Source organism: Furipterus horrens, unplaced genomic scaffold, assembly GCF_987537825.1.
Source record: "Furipterus horrens unplaced genomic scaffold, mFurHor1.1.pri manual_scaffold_17, whole genome shotgun sequence".
NCBI lineage: Eukaryota > Metazoa > Chordata > Mammalia > Chiroptera > Furipteridae > Furipterus > Furipterus horrens.
In genome coordinates, this window is record NW_028327187.1 from 89,488,795 (window position 1) to 89,513,397 (window position 24,603).

The window sequence follows — 24,603 nt, forward strand, 5'->3', positions numbered from 1 at the left end:
GGCATTGGGGTCTGAAAAGATCCTTGCTGCAATATCAATTTTCTTGAATTTGTTGAGGCTTGTTTTGTGTCCTACCATGTGGTCTATCTTTGCAAATGTCCCATGTGCATTTGAAAAGAATGTATATTTTGCTTCTTTGGCGTGAAAAGTTCTATATATATTAGTTAAGTCCATGTCATTTAGTGTGTTGTTCAATGCCTATATATCCCTGGTGTTTCCTTGATTCAATTATCTGTCTATTGTTGATAATGGAGTGTTGAAGTCCCCTACTGTGAGTTGTTGTTACTATCTTTCTTGTGGTCTTCTAGTATTTTCTTTATGTATTTGGGTGCTCCTATGTTGGGTGCATATCTTCTTGATGGATTGTTCTTTAAGTATTATGAAATGTCCTTCTTTGTCTCTATTTATTGCCCTTGCTTTTAAATCCGTTTTGTCTGATATGAGAACTGTTACCCCAGCTTTTTTTCATGTCTGTTTGCTTGGAATATTTTTAATATCCCTTTACTTTCAGTCTGTGTAAATATTTTGTTTTGAGGTGTGTTTCTTGTAGAAAGCAAATATGTGGGTCCTGTTTTCTTATCCATTCTGTTACCCTATGTCTTTTAATTGGAGCATTAATCCATTTACATTTAAGGTTATTATTGACATGTATTTATTCATTTCCCTTTGTACCTCTGTTCCTCTACTCTTTTTTTTTTTCTCTTCCTTTTTCTTAGAACATTCCCTTTAGCATCTCTTGCAATACTGGTTTGGTGGAGATGTATTCTTTTAGTCTTCCTTTGTCTGAGAAACTCTTTATTTCACCTTCCATTTTGAATGAGAACCTTGCTGAGTAGAGTATTCTTGGTTGTAGACCTTTTTTTTTTTTCATTGCTTGGAATATTTTTGACCATTCCCTTCTGGCTTGTAGAGTTTCTGTTGAGAAATTGGTCGATAGCCTTATTGGAGCTCCCTTGTACGTTATTTGTTGTTTTTCTCTTGCTGCTTTTAGGATTCTCTCTTTGTCTTCGAATGTTGCCATTTTTAATTATGATGTACCTTGGAGTGGGTTTTTTTTGGGTTTCTCTTTATTGGAACTCTCTATGCTTCCTTGACTTGCATAGCTTTTTCTGTCATCAGGTTGGGAAAATTTTCTGTCACTATTTCCCCTATCAGTTTATCTATTCCTTTTTCTTCTGAACCCTTTTTGATTCCAATGACTGTGATATTGTTCTTCCTTATGCTATCCTGTAATTCCCTTACCTCTTCTTCATACTTTTTCTATCTTTTTTCATTTTGCTGTATCGTCTGGGAATTTTTTTTTACATTATCTTTTAATTCACTAATCTGATCCTCTGCTTCAGTTAGTCTGCTTTTGACTGATTCTCTTGTGTTTTTCAGTTCAGAGATTGCATTCTTCATTTCTTTCTGGTTCTTGTTAAGAGTGTCTATGTCTTTCTTTATGCTGGTGTAGTTCTCTGCAAGTTCCCTGTAATTTTTTTTGGAGCTGTTGGTAACTTCCTTGGAGGTTGTAATAGTTGTTTTTAAGGTTGTCAAGGATATCGAGCTTCTTCACCACCATTGTTTTCAATTCCGTGTCTGACACTTGGGCTATGTCTATCCCATCTACCTCTCTTTCTGGGGATTCCTCTTTTCTTTTCATTGAGAGGTTGTTTCTCCGTCTTACCATGTTTGATTCTTCTTGTTTGTTTTTGTTTTTTGGGTTTTTCTGCTTTGACTTCCCATCTGTGTGGTATGAGATTCTTTATAGGAGATCTGGGGGTTTCAGTAGTGCAATCTCTTTGATCTCCTGAGTCTGATGTTCTTGGGTTACCCTTTATGTCATTTGTTTATGCTATCTGGTTATATTTCAGATGCTCTTTGGTAGGATCTCCCTTCTGGCTTGTTGATTGAGAGTCACTCTATCCACTTTGTCTTGAGTTCTTTTGTGGAGATGCGGTTAAAAACATGAACACACAGTCCAGGCAGGAGACCCATACCCTCAAAAATATCCTCCACCCTCTATCCCACTATCATCAGTCAAAGAGCCAGTATTCATATAAATGTAGAGAGATTAGAGCTTTTATACTATAGGAAGAATAGATAAGAGTTGTTTTTAAGGAGGAAAGATATAATTTTTGAGAGAGGGGATGATAAATTAATAATAGCTGAGACTGTGCAAGACAGTAGGCAATATTTACATTGCATGTTAATAACTATAGAAGAAAAGGAGGGTAGGATGCAGAATATAGTAGGAAAGTGGGATAGTATTGGATTTATATAACAGTTATATTCTATTTATTTAGAGTGAAAGGGAGGCTAAACTAGACCCACGAACAAATAAACAACAATAAAGACGAAGGATGAGAAGGAGAGATTGTATGAAACTAATTAGAGATATAGTTTGTTTTCCCCCCCTTTTCCTTTCTTCCCTTTTCCTTTAAGGAAGAAAAGAAAAAGGAAAAAAAAAAAAAGGAATGTTTTGCTCAGTTCAGCCTCTGTGTGTCGTTTTCTTTTTCTTCATCCACAGCTGGTCTAATGAGGCTGCTCAGAGGTTCCTATTCTTTGCACCAGCAGTGTGGGCCCGCGGTAGCCGGCATGGTGCGTTCCTTTGGCACCCTTTGGAGCTAGCTGAGGTGTCCTAGCGTGCATGCCCCTGCGCATGCAAGGCGGCCAGAGAGCCCACCTCAGGCCTGCCGAGCCACGCTCCGGGAGTTGGTGTCTTGCCTCCCAGGGCTGGGCCCCGGACACTCGTGCACAGTGGAAGTGAGCGATTGGCGACTATTGAAGCCGGGCCAAGGTTCTCTTGCGCTCATGTGCCTGTGCGGGTGCAAGGAGGCCTGAGAGCTAGCCTCAGTCCTGCCAAGCTGCGCTCCGGGAGTTGGTCTCTTGTCTCTTAGGGCGGGGCTCTGGACACTTGTGCACAGTGGAGGTTTGCGTCTGTGAGTCGCTGCCGCCCGCTGTTCCCGCACTGCAGCCGCCTGTCATTCCCGCACCCACCTACGCAGGCATGAGCAGAGCCTGAGCAAGTGGTCTGCGCTCCAGCCAGGTACCCACTGGAGCTGGTCAGGGGTGTCTCCACAGTCTTCGCATGTCCAGTGGGCCCTCCCTGTGCCGTCGCGGTGCTGATCTTATGTCTGTTGGGGTGTGTCCGAGGGGCTCCTGGATGTGCACCCTGCGCGCCTGGGCCAGCAAATGAGGGCACTTCCTTATGCGCGCCAGTGCGACCCAAGAGGAGGGTTGGGGAGTGGGCAAGCACACTTCTGTGCCTGCGCTCCTCAAGAATGTCCTACCACCCCCAAACTTTCCACCCCACTCCGCAGTTCACAAGAGAAAAATACAAAGGAAAAATTGCATTCTCACTTGCACAGCAGCACGCTGTCTCCCGTCTTCCAGCACCAATGCCACCTGGTTGTAGGCCTTTGGTTTTCATTGTTTGAAATATTTTTTGCCATTCCCTTCTGACTTGTAGTGTTTCTGTTGAGAAATCGGTTGATAGCCTTATCGGAGCTCCCTTGTGTGTTATTTGCTCATTTTTTTCTTGCTGATTTTAGGATTCTCTCTTTGTCTTTGAATGTTGCCATTTTAATTATGATGCTCCTTGGAGTAGGCCTTTTGGGGTTCATCTTCATTGTGACCCTCTGTGCTACCTGGACTTGGATGACTTTTCTCTCATCAAGTTAGAAATATTTTCTGTCATTACTTTTTCAATCAGGTTTTCTATCCCTTGCTCCTCTTCTTCACCTTCTTGTATCCCTTTGATTCTAATGTTGTTTTGTCTCTTGTTATCCTGCAGTTCTCCTAAACCCTCTTCACTCTTTTCATGTATTTTTTCATTGTGTTACATTGTTTGGGAATTTTTTTCTACGTTGTCCTCTAACTCACTGATCTGATCCTCTGCTTCATTTAGCCTGCTTTTGATTAATTCTACTGTGTTCTTCAGTTCAAAAATTGTATTCTTCATTTCTTCCTGGTTCTTATTGATAGTTTCTATGTCCTTTTTTATGCTGGTGTAGTTCTGAGTAAGTTCCTTGTAGCTTCCCTGTAGTTCTTTGTAGTTTCCCTGGAGTTCTTTATAGTTTCCCTGGAGTTTGTTATAGTTTTCTTTGAGTTTGTTGAGTTCATTGAGCTTTCTCAATAGTCTTGTTTTGAATTCCATGCCAGATAGCTCTCTTGCTTCTATGTCATCTTTCCCTCCTCCTGGGAATTCCTCCTTTCCTTTTGGTGGGGTGTTGTTTCTGTTTGGTAGGGTGTTATTCTGCCTCCCCATTTTGGGCACTGGTCTTGTTTCTGCTTCTTAGATTGATCTGCTTTAATTTTCTGCCTTTATGGTGTGGCCTTGTATTCAGTTATTGAGTTGCTGCCTCCAGCTGATGCCACTTGAAGAGAAGCAGTCTGCTTAAGTGATTGTTCCCATAGCACTTGGGATGCTTCTGTACTGGGACCTAGTCTGCTACTCTCCCAGCTCTCTCTCAAGAGCCAGCACCCAAAACTTATTACAAAGTGCCTCTAGTTCATTTCCCTGTCCTTTGGCCTCAACCAGAGGCAAATGCATTCCCTTGCACGGGCAAGGGGTTGGTTGACCCACTGCACACCAGCGCAGGCAGATCCAAGGCAGACTGTTTGCTCTCCTGTTCTGGAGGAGGGAGAGGCCTATTGGGGCAGCCAGTGCGTTAGTTTCATGCCTGCTAGGGTGGGTCCAGGTGGCGCCTGTGCACAGTGGCCAGCATGCTGGTCCTGCGACAGTGTGTGGTGGCTGATGAATTGGTTTTGCGCCTGCTGGGGCATGCCTGGGTGTCGCCCGGGTGCGGTGGCCAGCGCGTCCATTTGGTGCCTATTGGGGTGGGCCGGGGGTGCCTTGGCATGGCATCTGCTTGTGCCTGCATGCGGCGGCCGGCATGCTAGCCTCACACCCGCTGGGGCGTGCTCAGCAACTTGGTTTTTTGCCCATTGAGGTGGGGCCACGGGCACCTGTACACGACAGAGGTGGGCATCTGCGCCTGGCGGCTGGTGCATTGATTTTGTACCTGTTGATGTAGGCCCGAGGGGCACCTGAGTATGTTGCCTGGCGAGTTGGTTGTGCGCCAGGACAGGCAGACTGTAAAGGGCCCTTCTTGAGTGATGAAAATGTCCCATATCTTTATCTGGGTGGTGAGTAGAAAATTATCAAACTGCACTTAAAGCTGACCATCTTATTTTATGTAAATTATACCTCAACTAAAAATAAACAATCTGATATTAACCAGGAAAATAAAATATCTTTTGAACGTGTCTCTTCCCTAACTTCTGAAATGCAACTGGTTCCAACACCTCTACCTGGTTGTCACCTGAGCCTAGCCAGCTAGCACTTCATCACTTGGTTCCAACTGATCAGTTTCACCAGTCTTCCTCTGAAACTTAACACCTAATGGAAAATCACCATGATTTTGCTCATACCACTCCACTTTTCTATACTTCCTTCCCTCTTTCTTTTCTATAAGCCAGATCTTTCAGGTCAAGCACTAAATTCATTTTCTCCTGAAATTTCTCTACAGTGGTATTCTCTTTATTTATCATTCCTTTAGTGTAACCATGTATATTCTGCATTACACTGTTTACATTGGCTTGTATAGAACCTTAATTTATAATAAATTGTAGAAATTATATAATCTCTCTCACTTCTGGCATATAACTTTTCTCCCTGCTCTGATATAAATTCCAGAAGGTTGAAACTAAGGTCTCTTTATCTTCCAAATCTTTTCATCTCTCTCAGTGCCTGGTATAATGCCGCATAGTCAATAGATGCACTAAAGTATGTCTTGAGCCTCAAATTCAAATTAAAACTAATAATAAATATTAATGAGATGGAATAGGAAAAGGACCTCTGTTAGAATGATAAAATTATCAGATTATCTATCTGACATAGACAAATAGAAACAGTAATCTATAGTTTATTTTTTATTATTTATACATGTACATAATTTGGTAAATCAAATAGTTCTATAAGGGATATAAACAAAATCAGTTGTCTTCCAACCCACTTCTTTTCCATTTAATTTTATTTACAATAAATAACTTAGCTCCCTTACCCCTCAGGTGGGATAACTCAGAGTCATGTTCTTCCCTGTCTCTTAGCGGTCTTTAGTGGGACTGAGCCTCAGTTACCCACACCTATAACCTGCTCACTTTTCCTTTTCTTGTCCCCCTTTCTCCCTTTATCTCATATTTCCAACTTGATCATTTCTCAAATATACTAATGACCTCAAATCCTTATCTCATTGTCTGCTTCTAGGAAAATCCAACCTAAGACCATGAAAGAATGCATCCCTACAAGTCAAAGGTGAAAAGGCTATTTGTAAAGATGGAATTCAATAATAAGGGAGGATGGAGGCAGGGAGGGAGAATGAATGGAAATGACTAGAATGAGAGTAGTCATGACTGAGATGCCACCTTCTATGCCCAATGCTCACAGGGATATCCATGTGAGACTTCCTACTAGACAAGACAGGACCCAGAATTCTTTGCATTAATACAAAGCACTGTTTTTGCACAACTAGAATATTGAAAATGCTTTTTGGCTACTCTTAAAATTGTATCTAATATTTTAAAAATACTCCTCACACTTTTAGTACCAATAGCCTTTGTGGGAAGTTTTCTGACTTCCATACTAATTGTAAAAGACTCTGGAAATGAAAAAATTGTACAAAGATTAAATATTATGGCTCTAAATATCTTGGGAAAAGTCATTTGTCATGAAACAGAAGCTGAGAAAAGAAAACCAGGAAAGTGATACAGGAGGAAAAACATACCTTCAGTAAAAAACAATGTGACCTTTCCTTCATCCAAAATGACTCCAGGAAATCAGTATAATCTGGCACGTGAACTTTCTAACAGTAATAAAGGAATCAGTTTGTGCTTTAAGGTATAACAGAAGTAGCTGGTTAAATCAGATAGTCTTCTAGGAGTGGAACAATATTCCCAATGCTTTGTAACAGTCAAGAAAGCAGAGCCGGAACTGAGGGTTGAAGTAATTGCACATCAAGATATCATTTTCATTACTATAATATTCCCCTATTAAAAATGAGCATTTGAAAGTATTTTAAGGAATACTATACCATAGAGACCATGGTTAGTGATGCTTTCTCTGTCCTACCATTGGTATTATCCTTTCCTTTTGTTTTTCCAACATTGTTGGGGACCAGTCTCATATAATCTAATGCCACACATAATTTTGTACCCATTAAGATCAACAGAAAATTGTCACAGATGAACAAAAAAAAAATCTATAAATAAAACATTTCACTTCAAGTAGGTAGAACTTTATTTTATTCTCCTATAAAAGCCTAGAAATATGCAGACCATTTTAATTGTGATGTGTCTTGGTGTGGTCCTCTTTGGATCAAACTTGTTTTGGACTCTGTTCTTGCTGGGCTTGTATGTCTATTTCCTTCACCAAATTAGGGAAGTTTTCTTTATTTTTTCAATTAAGTTTTCAATTTCTTGCTCCTCCTCTTCTTATTCTGGAATCCTTATGATCTGGATGTTGGTACATTTAAAGTTGTCCCAGAGGTTCCTAATCCTCTCCTCATTTTTGTCTATTCTTGTTTCTTCTTTCTGTTCCAGATGAATGTTTATTTCTTTCTCCTGTTCCAAATCCTTGATTTGAATCCCAGTTTCCTTCCCATCACTGTTGGTTTCCTGTATATTTTTCTTTATTTCACTTTGTATAACCTTCACTTCTTTTATTTTGTGGCCATATGCAATCACTTCTCGGAATATCCTTATAACCAGTGTTTTGAACTCTGCATCTGAGAGGTTGGCTAATGGCTAAAGCTAAAGAGAGAATCTTAAAAGAAGCAAAAGAAAAGAAGGTGGTTACCTACAAAGGAGTTCTTATAAGATTGTAAGCTGATTTCTCAAAATAAACTTTGCAGGCAAGAAGGGACCAGCAAGAAGTATTCCAACTGATGAAAAGCAAGAACCTACAACCAAGATTACTCTATCCAGCAAAGTTATCACTTAGAATGGAAGGGAAGATAAGTACTTCCCAGACAAGGTAAACCTAAAGGAGTTCATCATCACCAAGCCATTATTATATGAAATGTCAAAAGAACTTACTTAAGAAAAAGAAAATCAAAACTATGAACACTAAAATGACAACAAACTCACAACTACCAGCAACTGAATCTAAGAAAAAAAAAAAGAAAACAAAATAAGCACACAATTAGAACAGGAACAGAATTATAGATATGGAGATCATATGGAGGATTACCGGCAGGGAGGGGGTAAGGGGAGAACGAAGGGAAAAGTACAGGAATTAAGAAGCAGAACTGGTAGGTACAAAATAGACAGGGGGATAAGAATAGTGAAGTTCTCAGTGATGCAAATTCCTTCCAACTCAATATTCCATCATCCTGAGGATCTGGATTATGGGAAACAGGTAAACAAAGGGATAACAAAAAAACTTTCCTAATGCTTCTACTTACATCTCATTGGCCAGAATATGGATACATGGCCACACCTAGCTGTAAGAGAGGCTGGAAAATGTATTCATTATTCTGAATAACACACACCCAGCTAAAATCCCTAGTACTTTGAAAAGAAAGAAAAGCAATTCAGATCTGTTATTTTACTAACTTCTGTCCTGTCTTTCCTCCAATTCCATCTTCAACTATTCTCTGGGACAAGAGTTCAGATAGTAAGTCAATTCCATGAAAATGACCTCTTCCTCCAGGATCCACAGTCTACTGCCACCACCCTGAGACTCTGTCTAAAAATATTGCTTTGAGTGTATAGAGTGATAGAGACAGGAAAATGCTATGAAGAGCAAAAAAAGTTCTGGGACCTAACCCCAGGGGCATGATTTGAGATAGGACAGCTTGCTTGGGTGTTATGTGGTACTTTGCCAAACACGCACACACAAACATACACCCATTCACTCATAGCATTGAATAAAACATATAATTTATATCCACAAGAAACTTGCATATTACAGGAAAAGCAAATGACAAAGAAATAAACATAAATTATTATCTAATTATGAATTGTAGTGTGTACTAAGAAGGAAAATAACAAGAGCTAGAAGATCAAAAGGAGGAAGCTACTTTAGACAAAGTACTGAGCAAAGGCCTTCCTGCATGAATGCTCTTCAAGTTACCATTCCTAGTTTGAGTGGATGGTAGCCCATCAGAATATAAGACAAGCTATTCCAGACAAGGGAAAAGGCATATGCAAACTTTCTGAAATGGGAAAGAATCTGGTACATTTGAAGAATTAAAGTAAGACCAGTATGGATGGAACTTTGCACCCAAATAACATTTACCCAAGACACTTCCTGAATTCATTTTGTTTTTATCACATGGCCTGAACACTCACTGAAGAGAGATTTGCTAACATATATGTAAGAGGCTCATTATAATTATTTTCTCTTTTTTTCCCCTTTGCTCCCCTCTGCCCAGTACCCTGTTTCCCTCCAGCAATCCCACCCCCTTAGTTCATGTCCATGGGTCGAGCATATAAGTTCCTTGGCTTAACCCTTTCCTATATTATTCTTAACATCCCCTTGTCTATTTTGTACCAACTGATTATGCTTCTTAGTCCCTGCACCATTTTCCCACTCCTCCCTCTTCCCCCTCCCAGCTGATAATCCTCCAAATGATCCCCATACCTATGATTCTGTTCCTATTCTGGTTTGCTTAGTTGGATTTTGTTTTTATTTTTTAGGTTCAGTTCTTGCTAGTTGTGAGTTTGTTGTCATTTTAGTGTTCATAGTTTTGATCTTCTTTTCCTTAAGTAGGTCCCTTTGACATTTCATATAATAATGGCTTGGTGATGATGAACTCCTTTAGCTTCACCTTGTCTGGGAAGCACTTCATCTGCCTTTCCATTCCAAATTATAGCTTTGCTGGATAGAGTAATCTTGGTTGTATGTTGCTTTTCATCACATTGAATACTGCTTGCCAGTCCCTTCCTGACTGCAAAGTGTCCTCTGAGAAATCAGCGGATAGTCCTATATGCAGCCCCCTGTAGGCAACTCTCCGCCTCTCTCTTGCTGCCCCCAGGACTTCAGCTTTCACCTTTGGCATCTCAATCATGATGCATCCTGGTGTGGTCCCCTCTGGGTCCAGCTCACCCAGTATGCTCCATGCTTCCTGGACCTGTATGTCCATCTCCTTCACAAAATTTGAGAGGTTTTCCTCATTGTTTTCAATTCTTGCTTCCTCTTTCGCACTGATTGACTGTTTTTTCTCTTCCTTATGTTCCAAATAATTGATTTGAACCCTGGTTTCCTTCCCTTCATCATTGGTTTTTGTGTGGATTTTCCTTCATTTCACTTAGCATAGCCTTCACTTCTTCTCTTATGCATTTGCCATACTCAAGCATATCTGTCAAGCGTATGAGCATCTTTATCACCAGTGTTTTAAATTCTGCATCCATTAGGTTGTCTGTCTCCTCATATGTTAGGTTGGCTATCTCCTTGTCGCTTAGTTCTCCCACTGGAACCTCGATCCATTACCCCTTTTGGGCAATACTTCTCTGTCTCCTCATTCTGACAGGTTCCTGTGTTTGTTTGCCTTCACGTCCCAGGTAGAGCTGTCACTCCTTTTACATTGTAAGGGGTGGAGCCGTAGGGATTCATCAGTATAGGGTGACCTGTTTCACCACGTTATGGCACTGTATGTGGGGGAGGGGTCCAAGAGAAAACAATGCTGGTTGCCCAGCACTCGCCCCTTTTCCAGGCACCTCTCCCACTTCTGCACCAGACTGATACCCCTCTAGCTGCTTCCCTGGCAGTCATTCCCAGAGTGGGTGGATCTGCTTAGTATTAATTTTTCTTAAATACACCATACTCCTTCAGTAGTTCAGGATTCTGTTTGGGACAGTATCCTTTAAGGAAGCATCAAGAACATCCAAAGGACAAAAACCCAGAGGATTCCTGAGCAGACCCTGGAGGCAGGGAATAAGGGAAAGCATTCTTCACCAGTGAGTCCCAATTGTGAATGTGTCAGACCAGGAAAGTCAGTGTGGGCTAAAGAAACACTAGCTCCTGGAGTAAATGGTATGTCAAGGTTCAGTGCTGAGACTGAAGAAATAAAATATTTAAATTTAAAACTGTAATAGATTACAACCAGGCAAGGAAAACAAAAGAAAAAATAAACAAGGGATACTGCATCAAAGTAAAAAGGTTTTGCACAGCAAAGGAAACCATCAACAAACAAAATGAAAATCTACTGAATGAAAGAAGATATTTACCAATGATACATCCAATAAGGGGCTGATATCCAAAATATATTTAAAAACTCATACAACTTAACACACCACACACACAAAAAGAAACACCCAAGTGATCCAATTAAAAAATGACCAGAGGACCTAAATAGACATTTCTCCAAATAGTATATACAAAAGATGATTGCAGGGATGGGGCAGGGGGACATACGGGGACTAAATGGTAATGGAAAAATGAAGTTTCAGAAACAAAACAAAAAAATTATCAGAGGACTTGAATAGACATTTCTCTAAAGTGGACATACAGATGGCCAATAGACATATGAAAAGACGCTCAACATCATTAATCATCAGAGAAATGCAAATTAAAGCCACAATGAAATATTACTTCACACATGCCAGAATGGCTACCATCAATAAATCAACAAACAACAAGTGTTTGCAAGGATGTGGAGAAAATGGAACCCTCATGCACTGTTCATAGGAATGCAGATTTGTGCAGTCACTAGGGAAAACAATATAGACGTTTCTCAAGTAATTAAAAGCTGAACTACTTTATGGCCCATCAATTACACTTCTGGGTGTTCATCTGAAGAAATCCAAAATACTAATTCAAAAAGATATATGTATCTCTATGTTCATGGCAGCATTATTTACAATAGCCAAGATACGGAAGCAACCCAATTGCCATCTATAGACGATTGAATAAAAATGTGGTGCATATATACAATGGAATTTTAGTTAGCCATAGAAAAAAATGAAATCTTACCATTTGTGACAGCAAGGATGGACCTATAGGTTATTATGCTAAGTGAAATAGGCAGACAGAGAAAGACAAATACCACATGATTTCACTTATATGTGGAATCTAGAAAAAAACAACAAAAACCAATAAACCAAGCAACAAAACAGAAACAGACTTATGGATGCAGAGGACATTATGATGGTTGCCAGATGGGTGAAAAAGGTGAAGGGGTGAAGAAGTACAAATTGGTAGTTACAAAATAGTCATGGGGATATAAAATACAGCATAGGAAATATAGTCAATAATATTACAATAACTATGTATGGTGCCAGGTGAATACTTGACTTACCAAGGGATCATTTTGTAAGTTATATAAATGTGTAACTGATACAGAGAAATATGATTAAGATCACTGGGGAGAAGTAGGAGGAGCCATAGGAGGAGTTTGCCAAAGCAATGGAAAGCAGTCTAGGATGGGATTGGCTGAGAAGCAAAATGCCTCCAGAGCCAGTGGGAATAAAAAGAGGGCTGGATCTTTGGCTCACAAGCTTATCTGAGTTTTTCTGGCTCCTGAGCTGGCTCTCTCTCAGTCTGTCTCAGGCTTGGGCTCTCTGGCTCCTGTACTGGCTGGCTCTTGCTCTCAAGCTCACTCTCAGGCTCTTCTTCTTCACGGATGCCTGGATGATCATGTTGCAACTGCCTGCATTTCTCAACGGACAGTATTTTGTATTTGGGAAGGAACTCCAGGCACAGCCTAGGATCAGGCTGGCCTAGCAGAGGGTGGCAGGTTTATTCTTTGGGTATTCTAGAGGAAGCAGACTCTGAGGCAGAAGTCTGACATTCTTCCAAAATTGTGTAGCTTTTGTATATTATGTTGTTTTGTTTTGTAAACTAATCCTAAGGAAACTAACAAGGGAAAAGATAGGGAAATCCAGGTGTTAGAGTTTAGCCTTGATTGATGGGCTGAAGTAATTGAAGCTGTGACTTGAAAGGCTTAAGTGGCTGCTTTTGAATAAAGAATCCTTTCTGTTATCACCAAACCTTTGCCTCTGGAATTTTTCCTAGAGGGTGTCAAATTAATAAATTAAAATTAATAAATAAGAATATTAAGTCAAAAATAAATAAAAGTGTGGTAGATTAAAGATGACTACAAATTCTTTGACACCTTTGTCATCAAGAGATAGGATCTGTTTTTCCACCTCTTACATCTGGGCTACACTTTGACTCCTTTGGCCAACAGAGGGTGGCAGAAGTGATGCTATACTAGTTGTAGACCCAGACTTTTAAGAAAATCAGCAGCTTCTTACTTGGTCTTTTGGAGCTCTGAACCCCATGTAAGAAGTCTAACTGGGCTGCTAGAGAGACTCAGTGGAGAGGCTCTGAGATGACATCATGGCTTTCCGGCCATCCCCACCAGAGTATGCTTGAAGCCATTTGGTCCTTTCAGACCAGATAAGCCATTAACTGAATATCACTGAGTAACCCCAATCAACATGACATTGAAGAGAAGAATTGCCCAAGAGAACCCTGCCCCAAGTTTGAGGCTCACAAAATCATGAGATACAATAAGTTTGCTGTTTTAGAGCAGTAGGTTTTGGGGTTGTCTGTCCTACATCAGTAGATAGTAAAACACTGGCCAAAGAGCCTTTTGACTTACAGACTTTTCAAGCTTTCACACCTATAAAATGCTTAAGATTTCTGGGCCTCTGTGGGCCTTCTTTCTCTTTCTGCAGATTGCATACCAGGGCAGTACCTTTTGTTTAAAAAGCTAGACAGTTCGTGAAGAGAAAAAAATAAAAGTGGGAACATGGTAGTTACACAATCAGTGGTAGCTGGATATCAGTTATATAGAGACCAAAATGACCCTCTGCAAAACTGTCCAACCCAGGAATAAAATGTTGCCCTCAACTAAAAGCTGTTCACTGGGTCTAACCACTATGCTGTACACCTGAAACGTATGCAAAATAATATTAAATATAAACTGTAATTGAAAACTAAAATTTAAAGCTCTAAAAAAAAAAAAAAAACAGCTATTCATTGGCTTTGGTTTTCCTCTTGAGCTGAATCTCTTTTTATATACAAGAATATATCAAGTAGGTTTCCAAAAAGGAGCAAACCTAAAACTCAGCACCATTTGTAAGATAGTTTGAGAATCAAATTCACTTGTAAACTGGTAGCTACCTGGTTTGGAAGCATAAGTTGAAAAATACTGTAATAATAAACTTCTTTGTAATCAGGCCAGTCTTTCATGTTCTCTGTGTCTGCCTACATTTTCCCTTGGAATTTGCCCAAATTATTAATTATTCTAGTAATTAGGTCAGGAGTGGCAAGAATAATCACCAAAAAAAAAAAAAAAATCTCAAGCTTCAAATAAGTGTGTAGTTTCAAACCAAATATCCGAATTGCCTAAAATGAGTTGCACTGCTTGTTCTGCTTCCCTAGATGATGGAAGGACCCTTAGTTGGCTTGGGGTAGTGAACTCACAATACAATATAGAGATGATGTGTTATAGAACTGTGCTCCTGAAACCATATAATTTTATTAACCAATGTCACCCCAATAAATTCAATAAAAATAAAATAAATTAAAAAATAAATAATGAAACAGCAAGGGATTAAAAAGACTACAAAAGCATATAAATATACACTAGAAGGCAGAAAGATTTAATATAAAGGAGTCAGACAAGGAATTAGGAGATTTAAGGTCTCTAATTTTGTCAACAATCAGTAACCTTGGCCAAACCTAATCTCCCTGACACTGAGTTTCTTTATCTGGCTGTTGGGGAGATAAACCTTAAAATTTCACAAAATTGCTATGAAAATCTGTATGATCATTAATATGAAAGCACCCCTTGACATACACACACACACACACACACACACACAGTTAAAAATGTCTGCAAATGTAAATTGCTAATATAGAAACTCCAAAGTTTACTTACCACTGAAGAATAAAGAGAGTTATATACAATTCATGATGGAGAGTATCTGATACAACTCTATTCTGAAGATGACAAAATTCAGGTCTAAACAAGTTTAGTGGTTTATGAAGATTGCAGGGCAAATGCCTAGAATTCTGTCATACCCAGATTCGTGGTCTCACAGACCCCCTGATCACCCTTAACCACCTGTGGAGTGGCAGACAATGTCTAGAATGCTCATCAGCATGTGTGGCTCTCAGGGCTTTATTTATTAAAGTCAGAGGTCACAAGTCACTCTCTGACCCTTATAGCCAATCCATCACTTACTGTTGCTAAGTTTACTTAAACCTTTCTGGAGATACATTCCCTTCTCTTCACTCATACAGCCAGTCCATAAACCAAGCTTCCATGCTCTCTTACCCAGTCTACCCTACCTACTCTGCTAGCTTCCATTCTTAGCCCCTTCAATCTGTTCTCCATTACAGAGCCAAAAGAACTTTCTCAAAATGAAAATCTGATCACACCTGCCTGCTTAAAGTCTTTCAAATATTTCTCATTTAAAAAGGCAAGCATATGAAATATAGCCAATAATATTAAAATAAATATATATGGTGTCAGATGGGTACTAGATTTATTGGGGTGATCACTTCATAAGGTATATAAATATCTAATCATTGGGACGTACACCTAAAACTAATATAATTCAGGGATGGGCAAAAGTAGGCTTATTGATGACAATAAAGAACTTTGTGCCAAAGTGTGTTTGAGTTTAGCAAATAGACTGCAAGAATGGGTAAATAATGAAAGCCAATACTCTGAGCACTTATGAGATTGTACCTAAGTGCACTGTGCCATTGTGACATTCTTTTGAGTTAAAAAAGCTTTTGTAATAATCATAACCTGCATGTCTTTTTCCATACAAACAACTGTAAACCTACTTTTGCCAACACCTGTATTGTATGTCAACTGTAATTTAAAAATTAAATATATATATATATATAATATATATACATATATATATATAATATATATACATATTTAAAAAGAAAAAAGTCCCTGGCTGGTGTGGCTCAGTGGATTGAGCAATTGCCTGCGAACCAAAGTGTCACCAGTTCAATTCCCAGTCAGGGCACGTGCCTGGGTTGTGGGCCAGGTCCCCAGTTAGGGGTGCGTGAGAGGCAACTACAGGTTGATGTTTCTTTTCCTCTCTTTCTCCATCCCTTCCACTCTTTCTAAAAATAAATTAATAAAATCTTTTCAAAAAAAAAAAAGGGGGGGGGAAACAATGCCTTCTTATGGCCCACCAGGCACTACAGAACCTGGCCCCTACCAATCTCTTTAGATCCATTCTCTGCTCTCTTTCCCATTCCAGAGTCAAGCCACACTTTGCCAGTGTGCCATTCCCTTCTTCTGGTATGCCCATGACCACTTCAATCCCTTTTGTCTCATTAGCACTTTGCACCCACAAATCCAAATCAACTCAAATGTCTCCATCTTCCATAAAATTTTGACTCACCCTCTAGGCTGTAACAGGACACAGAGCTTCCTGTAATTTCCTTTCCAGGCATTTTCAGAGTTTGGCATTATTTATCTGGGTAATTATTTGACCAATGTCAATCTCTGTCATCACAGGTCCATAGGAGCAATACCCGTGTCTGTTTTACACATTATTTGTTCACTAGTCAATACCTTGGCATTCAGTAAGTACTCAGTAACTGTTGATTGGGAAAAAGAATGAAAAAAAAAAGACCCCAGAGCATAATAACCAGAATTTTTTCTTCAATCCTCTAAAAATAAATGAAAATGACTGAAAAACTAAAAAAGAAGCCAGTTTTTATTTCATGAGGATTCTTTAAGCTCTAATGATTCATAAAGCAATCCCTACTTCAGAACATTATCTAAAGTTCTTCCCTTTGATCTCCCAAAAATATGTCAATTCTTCTCTCTCCTCACCAACTGAGCCCATTTAGGTTTACAATACTGTTGTAATGTTAAAATGGGTATGAAATTTTTTAAAAATGAAAAATAAATGTAACTTAAATTTTTCCAGTTAGGCAGAGAAAGGTAAAGAAAGGATCACACCCTCTCTACCCAGATTGCTCTAGCATAGATAGAAAATATAAAATCTTTCTTTTTTAAAAGCAGGTAGTACAGAGAAACCCATTTGTTAACAAGATTCTAATACATTCCAAACATGTGCTAGACATTGTACATATTGTTTAATCTCACAACAATGCAATTGGTTGAGTATTACTTATTTTATATATAAGGAACTAAGCAAGCAGCTAGCTCAAGGTTATTTAGCTTTATACATTGGCACAACTAGACTTCAAATTCAAAGCAATCTGGTTCTAAAGCTTATCTGCCCTTTCTTAAACCCTATTCCATCACCCCTAAGAGGGATGCACAAAAGTGCTTCCCATAGTAATACAATTATGTTCATTTTCTCCCCCAAAACTATCCTCCTAAACTAATTTTGGAACATTTTCAGGAAATAAACTGGAGATAAATCTTCTCCCTGTATCTTCATTCATTGTGTGCACTCATGGTCTTTGACTACTTGTTAAAGTTTTAAGAACTGAGATGAACACACACGCATTTATTTACACCAGTCACACCTCTGTATTTAGCCTGTGAGCTCCCTTGAGTGCAAGGGCCATGCCTCGTCCATCTTTGGAGCCCTGGTGCTGAGTGAAGTCTCTTTCTCTCAATAAACCTTTGTTAAATTAACTGGATGAATGTGAACTGATGCAGAGATGAATAAAACATGGTCCTTGCCTGCAATACATTTAAGATCTAATAGAAAACAGAACACATATGAGACACAATAATAAATGACAGTAGTAAAAGTGTCACAGGAAAAAAAAAGTGTCACCGGTAGTTAAAGGCCAAGAGGAGACATTGAGAAAGAGAAAACTTTTAGAGAGGCCTTAAAGACATGGTGGGATTACAAGCCAAATAAGGTAAGAACAGGGTTCATGGAGGATATTTCATGTGGACAAAAACAACATAAAAAGTGGTATGTAAGAAAGAAATCCTAAGTATGATCCAAAATAATATTATTTGGCTGGAGCACAGGGTACAATAGGAGAGATGCCTGGCAAATAGGCTAGAATCAAATTAGGAAAAGGAATATCAGGAGAAAGGGTAAGGAGATGGGCATAGGGAAAGAGCAGCATTCTAGGAAAGGCTCATTTGGGATCCATGTGAAAGGTAAAGTGAGAAGTAGGGAGAAATTCAAGCAATACCTATAGAGGATAGTTACAGCTCAGGTCTGAGGCAACTGTGCTCTTAGGGTCAGCTATCAACCCAGAGAAGTTAAGGTTGTGCTACTTTCTTCCCCAAAAGATAAGTGAGTAAAAGCAGACAAGGAACAGGAAAGACACTGGTTTTCCTAAATTTACTTTTTTAATCTAAACCAACAGGAGGTCTCTCTCTGCCTTGGTATTTATCATGAAGATGAGTGAAACATATGCTATAGGGAGCTAATTCCCCTGGGATCAGCCATCAGTAGGTGATGGATGGACTGACGTTGGAGAACAAATACCACAGCTTTGTTGCTGGGACAACTCTGAGCATGTTTCAAACTGTCTCCCAGAGGCTCCCAGTAGGACTAAGACCCAGTTGCCCACAGTAGTAACCTTGATACTGTACCTTTCTAAACTAGCTTTTCTTGATACTGCACCTGTATAAAGTGGCTCTTCTTTCCTGTACCACTTGCCCTCTCCCCTCCTGCTATTTCCTAGATAATTTCCTAAACAAACTATTTGGCTTCAAATTCTTGTCTCAGGGACAGTTTCTGGAGGAACTCAAACTGAGACACAGGGATTCTTGGCTTATTCAGGGTAGTTAAGCCTCTATGACCAAAAAGAGGAAGACCCAGATGGTATCGGGTTCAGGGCAGCATGGGATTAACTTTACCATGGAGAAACCACTCCACAAGGTATGAGTATCAGATCTGCCTGGACCAATGTACCATAATACCCTGCCAGAGGAGAGAAGGGTATCTCTTTCAGGCAGTGAGCTATGATGAATCAACTTATCAAATCTTTCTTGTATGGTCATGGCTGCCACACTCAACAGACATAGCCAAAGAAGGATATTAGAACTATCCTTGCTCTTTGTGTTCTTTTCCAATCTAAATTGCTGCTGTCACATATCTGAGCTTCCCCAAGGGCCCTTTATAGAAGCTTCAAAAGGCTACCATGGGCTGAAAAAGAGAGAAACAAGGAGGGCCTGCATGTGGAGCAAGCAGCAAATGACTCCTCTCTTAAAACACAAACTTGGTATAAGGACAAGCCCCTCAAAAAGGGAACTCACTACCTTAGTGGACTAGAAATTTCAAGTCAAGCCTTTGCTCTGGCCTGGAATCATGGTCAAGCTCTCCATGGGCACAAGCTCATCAGGTAAGGGAAATACCTCATTATAGCTCAGGAGGTAATCTTAAATTGCATTAGGCTAGATAGTGCTAAAAAATCCATCCAGTGCCTCTCCTAGCAACAATTCAGAAGCAGGGAAATGGGGTGTTCTTCTAAATGACTAAAAGCATATATGTGCATGTGGGTGCCCCCACTTCTGTTTTAAAAGCTGTAGATACAATATGTGTTCCTGAGCCTTGCTATCTACCATGATATTAAATTAGCCAAACACAACATTTAGTACATTTCAATTGTTCAACAAAAGAATGTAGTATGTTTTCCTATTGAGAAGGCAGTTTTCAAATATACTAAATTTCTAAGCCATAGTTGCCCATAGCCTTTAAGATTTGGCAATCCAGAGTAACATCTTTGTTAAATAATATATCAAGGGACAAATTCCACATCTGGAATTTTGAACATATGGGTCATGAGACAACAGGATCTAATAAAAAATATTGAATCAAAATATTTAGATGATAGATGCAAAAACTTGGCATAGACCTTGTTGGGAAAAAATGCAATTTTAGATCATTTTCATCTATTTATGACAGCCAAATGGTTACTTATTTAACATTCTCTAAAGATAACTATAAAGGCAGTGAATGAAATAGACAGTAATTTTGGAATCTAGTGCAATGAAAAAAGACCATGACCAAAAAAGCCATTTAAGGCATAGCGTGCAAGTCAGGGTACACAGCACACTGTGTAATTGTAAACACATAGAACAGCTGAAACTGAATTATTATGTCACCTTATTTTAAAACGAGTACACACTGAAGCTCATGGACTTACACTTTAGGGCAGAGCTCTAGATTGATGCTGCAAGTCTTTGAAATATATTAATCTTCCAATTAAATCAATGCTGCACTATAGTATCAGAATTTGACTTTCCATAGAACCAGAATGGACACTGCCTGTGATTGGTTGGCTTACATGGATAAATGAGACCCAGTCATGGGCTGGACTCCCAGATAAGCCAGTTGGTCCTGCTCCTCTCTACTCCACAGGCTACTTACTGGCCTGTTTCCCTTACTTCCCTGCCCTGCCCTTTAGCCACTTTTCTTTTATCTCTATCCAACTGCCTCTACCTCCTCCTCCCCCAAGACCTGTACCTTGGCCTTTCTCTCTTTCATCTTTCCGTTCTTCCTCCAGGGTATGATCCTCTCATATATCTTCAATATCCACCTAATAACTAATGTCTCTCAGACTCTTTGGGCCACATTGCTCATTACTTTAGTACCTCTGTTCCACAGCACCTTACAAATAAAACATTTAAAAGTAAGTTTATTGCTCTTGCACCTGAACTTCTCTCTTGTTAGGCTTCCCATTATCAGGATTAAGATTTTTCAGCTATGCATGTCCCTTCCCTACTATTTCCAAGTTCACACCCAGACCAAGCCCACATCAACTCAAGTAGAAATTAATCTGAAAAAAAAAAAAACTTCTATTCCCCTTTCTCTACATTCTTCTCACTTATTTATCTGATACTACCATACATTTTATGTCCAAAATAACTAGGCTATTTATTCTTTCAAACAGAATCAAACCCAAGGACATTTCAGTTTTCAGAGCTAACCTTTCTTATGTACCCAACGCAAAAGACTAACCCTCATTGTACACAAGAAAAGCTGGTAGCCATCCTTCACCCAAATACTCTCACCTACTGACAAGTATGGGCTTTGTGGAAACCCCCATTCAGCCCCAGTATGAAATGAGCCTCTTCCCTTCAGTAGTTGTGAAACTTCAGACAAGTTATTGAACTTCCAAGTCTTAATTTCTTCACTTGCAAATTAAAAAAGGAAAAGTTAGCCCTGGCCAGGTGGTTCAGTTGCTTAGAACATTGTCCTATACACCAGAAAGGTTGCAGGTTTGATTCCTGGTAAGGGCACATACGTAGGTTGTCGGTTCTAACCCAGTCAGGGCATGTACAGGAGGCAACAGATCAATGTTTCATTCTCTCTCACTCTCTCTCCCTCAAGTCAGTGGATTAAGAAAAAAAGGAGAAGTTAATTATTCTAGCTTTACTGAGACATAAGGGACAAAACAAAAGTTTCTATATTTAAGATACACATGGTATTTTGATATATGTATACATTGTGAAATGATTATCATAATGAACCTAATTAACATATGCATAGCCTCTCATAGATGCCTTTTTTGTGGTGAGAACACTTAAGATTTACCTTTGTAACAAATTTATACAAAATACAGTATTATTAATTATAGTCACTATGCTGTACTTTAGATCCCCTGCACCTATCTTATAACTGAAAGTCTGTAATTACCCTCAGCCCCTGGCAATCAGAATTCTACTCTCTTCTATCAGTTTGATTTTATATTCCATATATAAATGTGATCAGGCAATATTTGTCTCTCTGTGTCTCATTTATTTCATTTAGGATAATGTCCTCCAAGTTCATCCATGTTGTGACAAATGGCAGGATTTATTTCTTTGTTAAGACTGAACAATATTCTATTATACACTTCTGGTCAAGATGAAGGTGTAGGTAAACATTGTTTCCCTCCTTGCACAAGCACATCAAAATTACAACTAAACTACAGAACAACTATCACTCAGAACCATCAGAAATCAAGCTGAATGGAAGTCCTACAACTAAAGAATAAAAAAAAAGAAACCACATTGAAACTCGTAGGAGGGGCAAAGACAGGGAATGGGCTAGTTTCACACCCACATGTGGCAGATAAAAATCAGAAGGGATATCTCAGGAGCAAAGGGTCCCAGCCCCACATCACGCCCCCAAACCATGGGTTCCAAATGCCAGAAAGATAAGTTCCCATAACTTCTGGCTGTAAAAACCAACAGGGACTGAGTGGGTGAAAGACAGAAACTGCTGGACTCTGTGGCAGATCCCCTTAAAGGGCCCATGCACAGGCTTACTCAGACTAACTCAGACTCACTGCCTCTGAGTTCCAGCACAGGGGCAGCAGCAGATTGAAAGGCATCAGAGACACATTGGGAGGAACTGAACCATCCAGCATCAGGGCAAGAGCTGGGGGCCAGTTTTATCCCAGACAGAAGTGCTGGCAGAGGCCACTGTTCCTTTTCTAAGCCCTTCCCCCACAGAGCCAGAAGGCAGGCACCATATCTGAGACTCCATCAACCTGGATCACACTGTTTATCCCACCCTGGTGATTACCCAATGTCCTGCCCCACTCAACTTTCAGGCCCACCCAAGCTGTTTCCAGTGGCTTTTTCATGTGAATGGCCTGACTTGGTTCTTGCTTCATATTTTCCTCAATTCTCTCAGACAAGCAGCATCTGGCTTCAGTAAGCCCCATACTGTTACGGCTGTGGATGCGAGATTAATTATTCTGAGGCAATGAGTAAGGAAAGCAAAGGGTTTATTGCTGGCAGCCAGGCTGAGACCAAGTCTCCAAAATGGCGCTGACCCCGAAAGGAATTAGGGTTGGGTTTATATAGGGTCTTTTCCTTCAGCAGGAAAACGACCCCAGCAGGAAGTGGGTGTGGAGCACCTGCAGGTAGATGTGTACGTGACATCTGGCAGCAACATGGACAAGGTTCATAGGGTTATCTTCAGTCATAGTTGGCTGCTCAGCCGGATTCTCTGCAGGACAGACAGCTCTGCAGAAAGGCCAAATTCTCTGCAAGACACAACTTCATAAGAGTTATAACAAATCATAAGAATATAGGAGGGGAAGTAGGGGGCCAGGATTTTTCAGCTGTTTGTAAACTACTGAACGGCTGTAACAATACCTCTTGCTAAGTTTCCCCAGATCTGGTGCTAGCAGCAGCCAGCCTTGGTTCACAACTTGACCTTGCCTGAGCTCTTCCCAGCCCAACTCAAGTAGCAGCCATCTGCAGATCACTTTGTAGCTTATGCTGTGTGACTCCAGATAGAACACAGGTGGTGGCTAACCTTGAACGTGCAAGCAATAATCAAGACTCAACTACCACAGGAAGGTGTACACAGCCTACAGAGTTTGGTGCGCCACAATTATCTAGCTTGGGTAATAAGGGAGGCTGTGCTACTGGAACCTATATGACACATACTACATTAGGCCACCCTACCAAGCCTGGGAGGTGTAGCAGCTCTACCTAATATGCAGAAACAAACACAGGGAAGCTTCCAAAATGAGGAAACAAGGAAACATGGCTCAAATGAAGAAGCAGAATAAAACTCCAGAAAAGAAGTCTTCCGGCCAAGATGGAGGCTTAGACGGACTCGCTAGGTCTCCCTCAACAACTATAGAGGAATACAACTACTTCAAAACAAAGGATAACTAGAAATTCCAGAAAATAAAACTACACGGAAGCCCAACATATGAAGTTATAAACCAGCGGTGCCATTTGGGCAGGTAAGAGTTAAAGAAGGCAAAGCTGTTTGCGGAGCGGCGGGCGGGGCGGCGAAAAATCCGGGAGGCAATCAAGCCCCTGGCGTGTGCGACTCCAATCAAGCCCCTGGCGTGCGCGACTCCGGGCGCTGGGGAGCAGCCGCAGCATCGCCTTGAACAGTGAAGCCCAGGGGGGCGGGAGGACGGATCCCGGTCTCCTAGCTGAATAACTGTGTGAATCCATCTTGGACCCCCGCCCCCACAGAAAGCACCACAGGGCTGCGAAATAGGTCGCAGACAGGCACTGGTCGCTAATTTGTGACGCGTACACAGGCACTGCCCCCTATAGCCAGCCCAGGAAAACAAAACGCATCTGTCAAAATGTGGCAGACAAATATAGAGATCCCGGTGGCACAACTCACCAGACAGCAGATAGAGAACCTGACAGATGAACAGATAAGAAACCTGTCAGAGGCTCAGTTCTGGGCCATCGTTATCAGGTGGCTTACAGAATTCACAAAAGAGCAGGAAAAAGATATGAAAGAAGCGAAAAACTTTCATAATGAAAGGAACAAAACCACATACGAGACAGATGGAGAGGAATCCAGAGTTCATTTCAACAAACTGGAATATGGAGAAGGAACAAGCAGTCAACCAATGCAGCGAGAGGAAATAGGAAGCAACAATGAGAGGATCAGAAACCTCTGGGACAGCTATAAAAGGCCCAACATAAGAATCATTGGTTTGCCAGAGAATGAGGAAGATGAACTAGAACTTGAAAAATTGAGTGAAAATATAATAAAGGAGAACTTCCCAGACTTGGGGAAGGGAATAGACATGCAGGTCCAGGAAGCAAGGAGAGTTCCCAAGAGACTGGACCCAGGGAGAACCACTCCAAGACACATTATAATCAAAATGTCAAAAATTAAGGATAAAGAGAGAATCTTAAAAGCAGCAAGAGAGAAGAAAAGAATTATGTACAAAGGGGTCCCAATTAGACTATCAGCTGACTTCTCAAG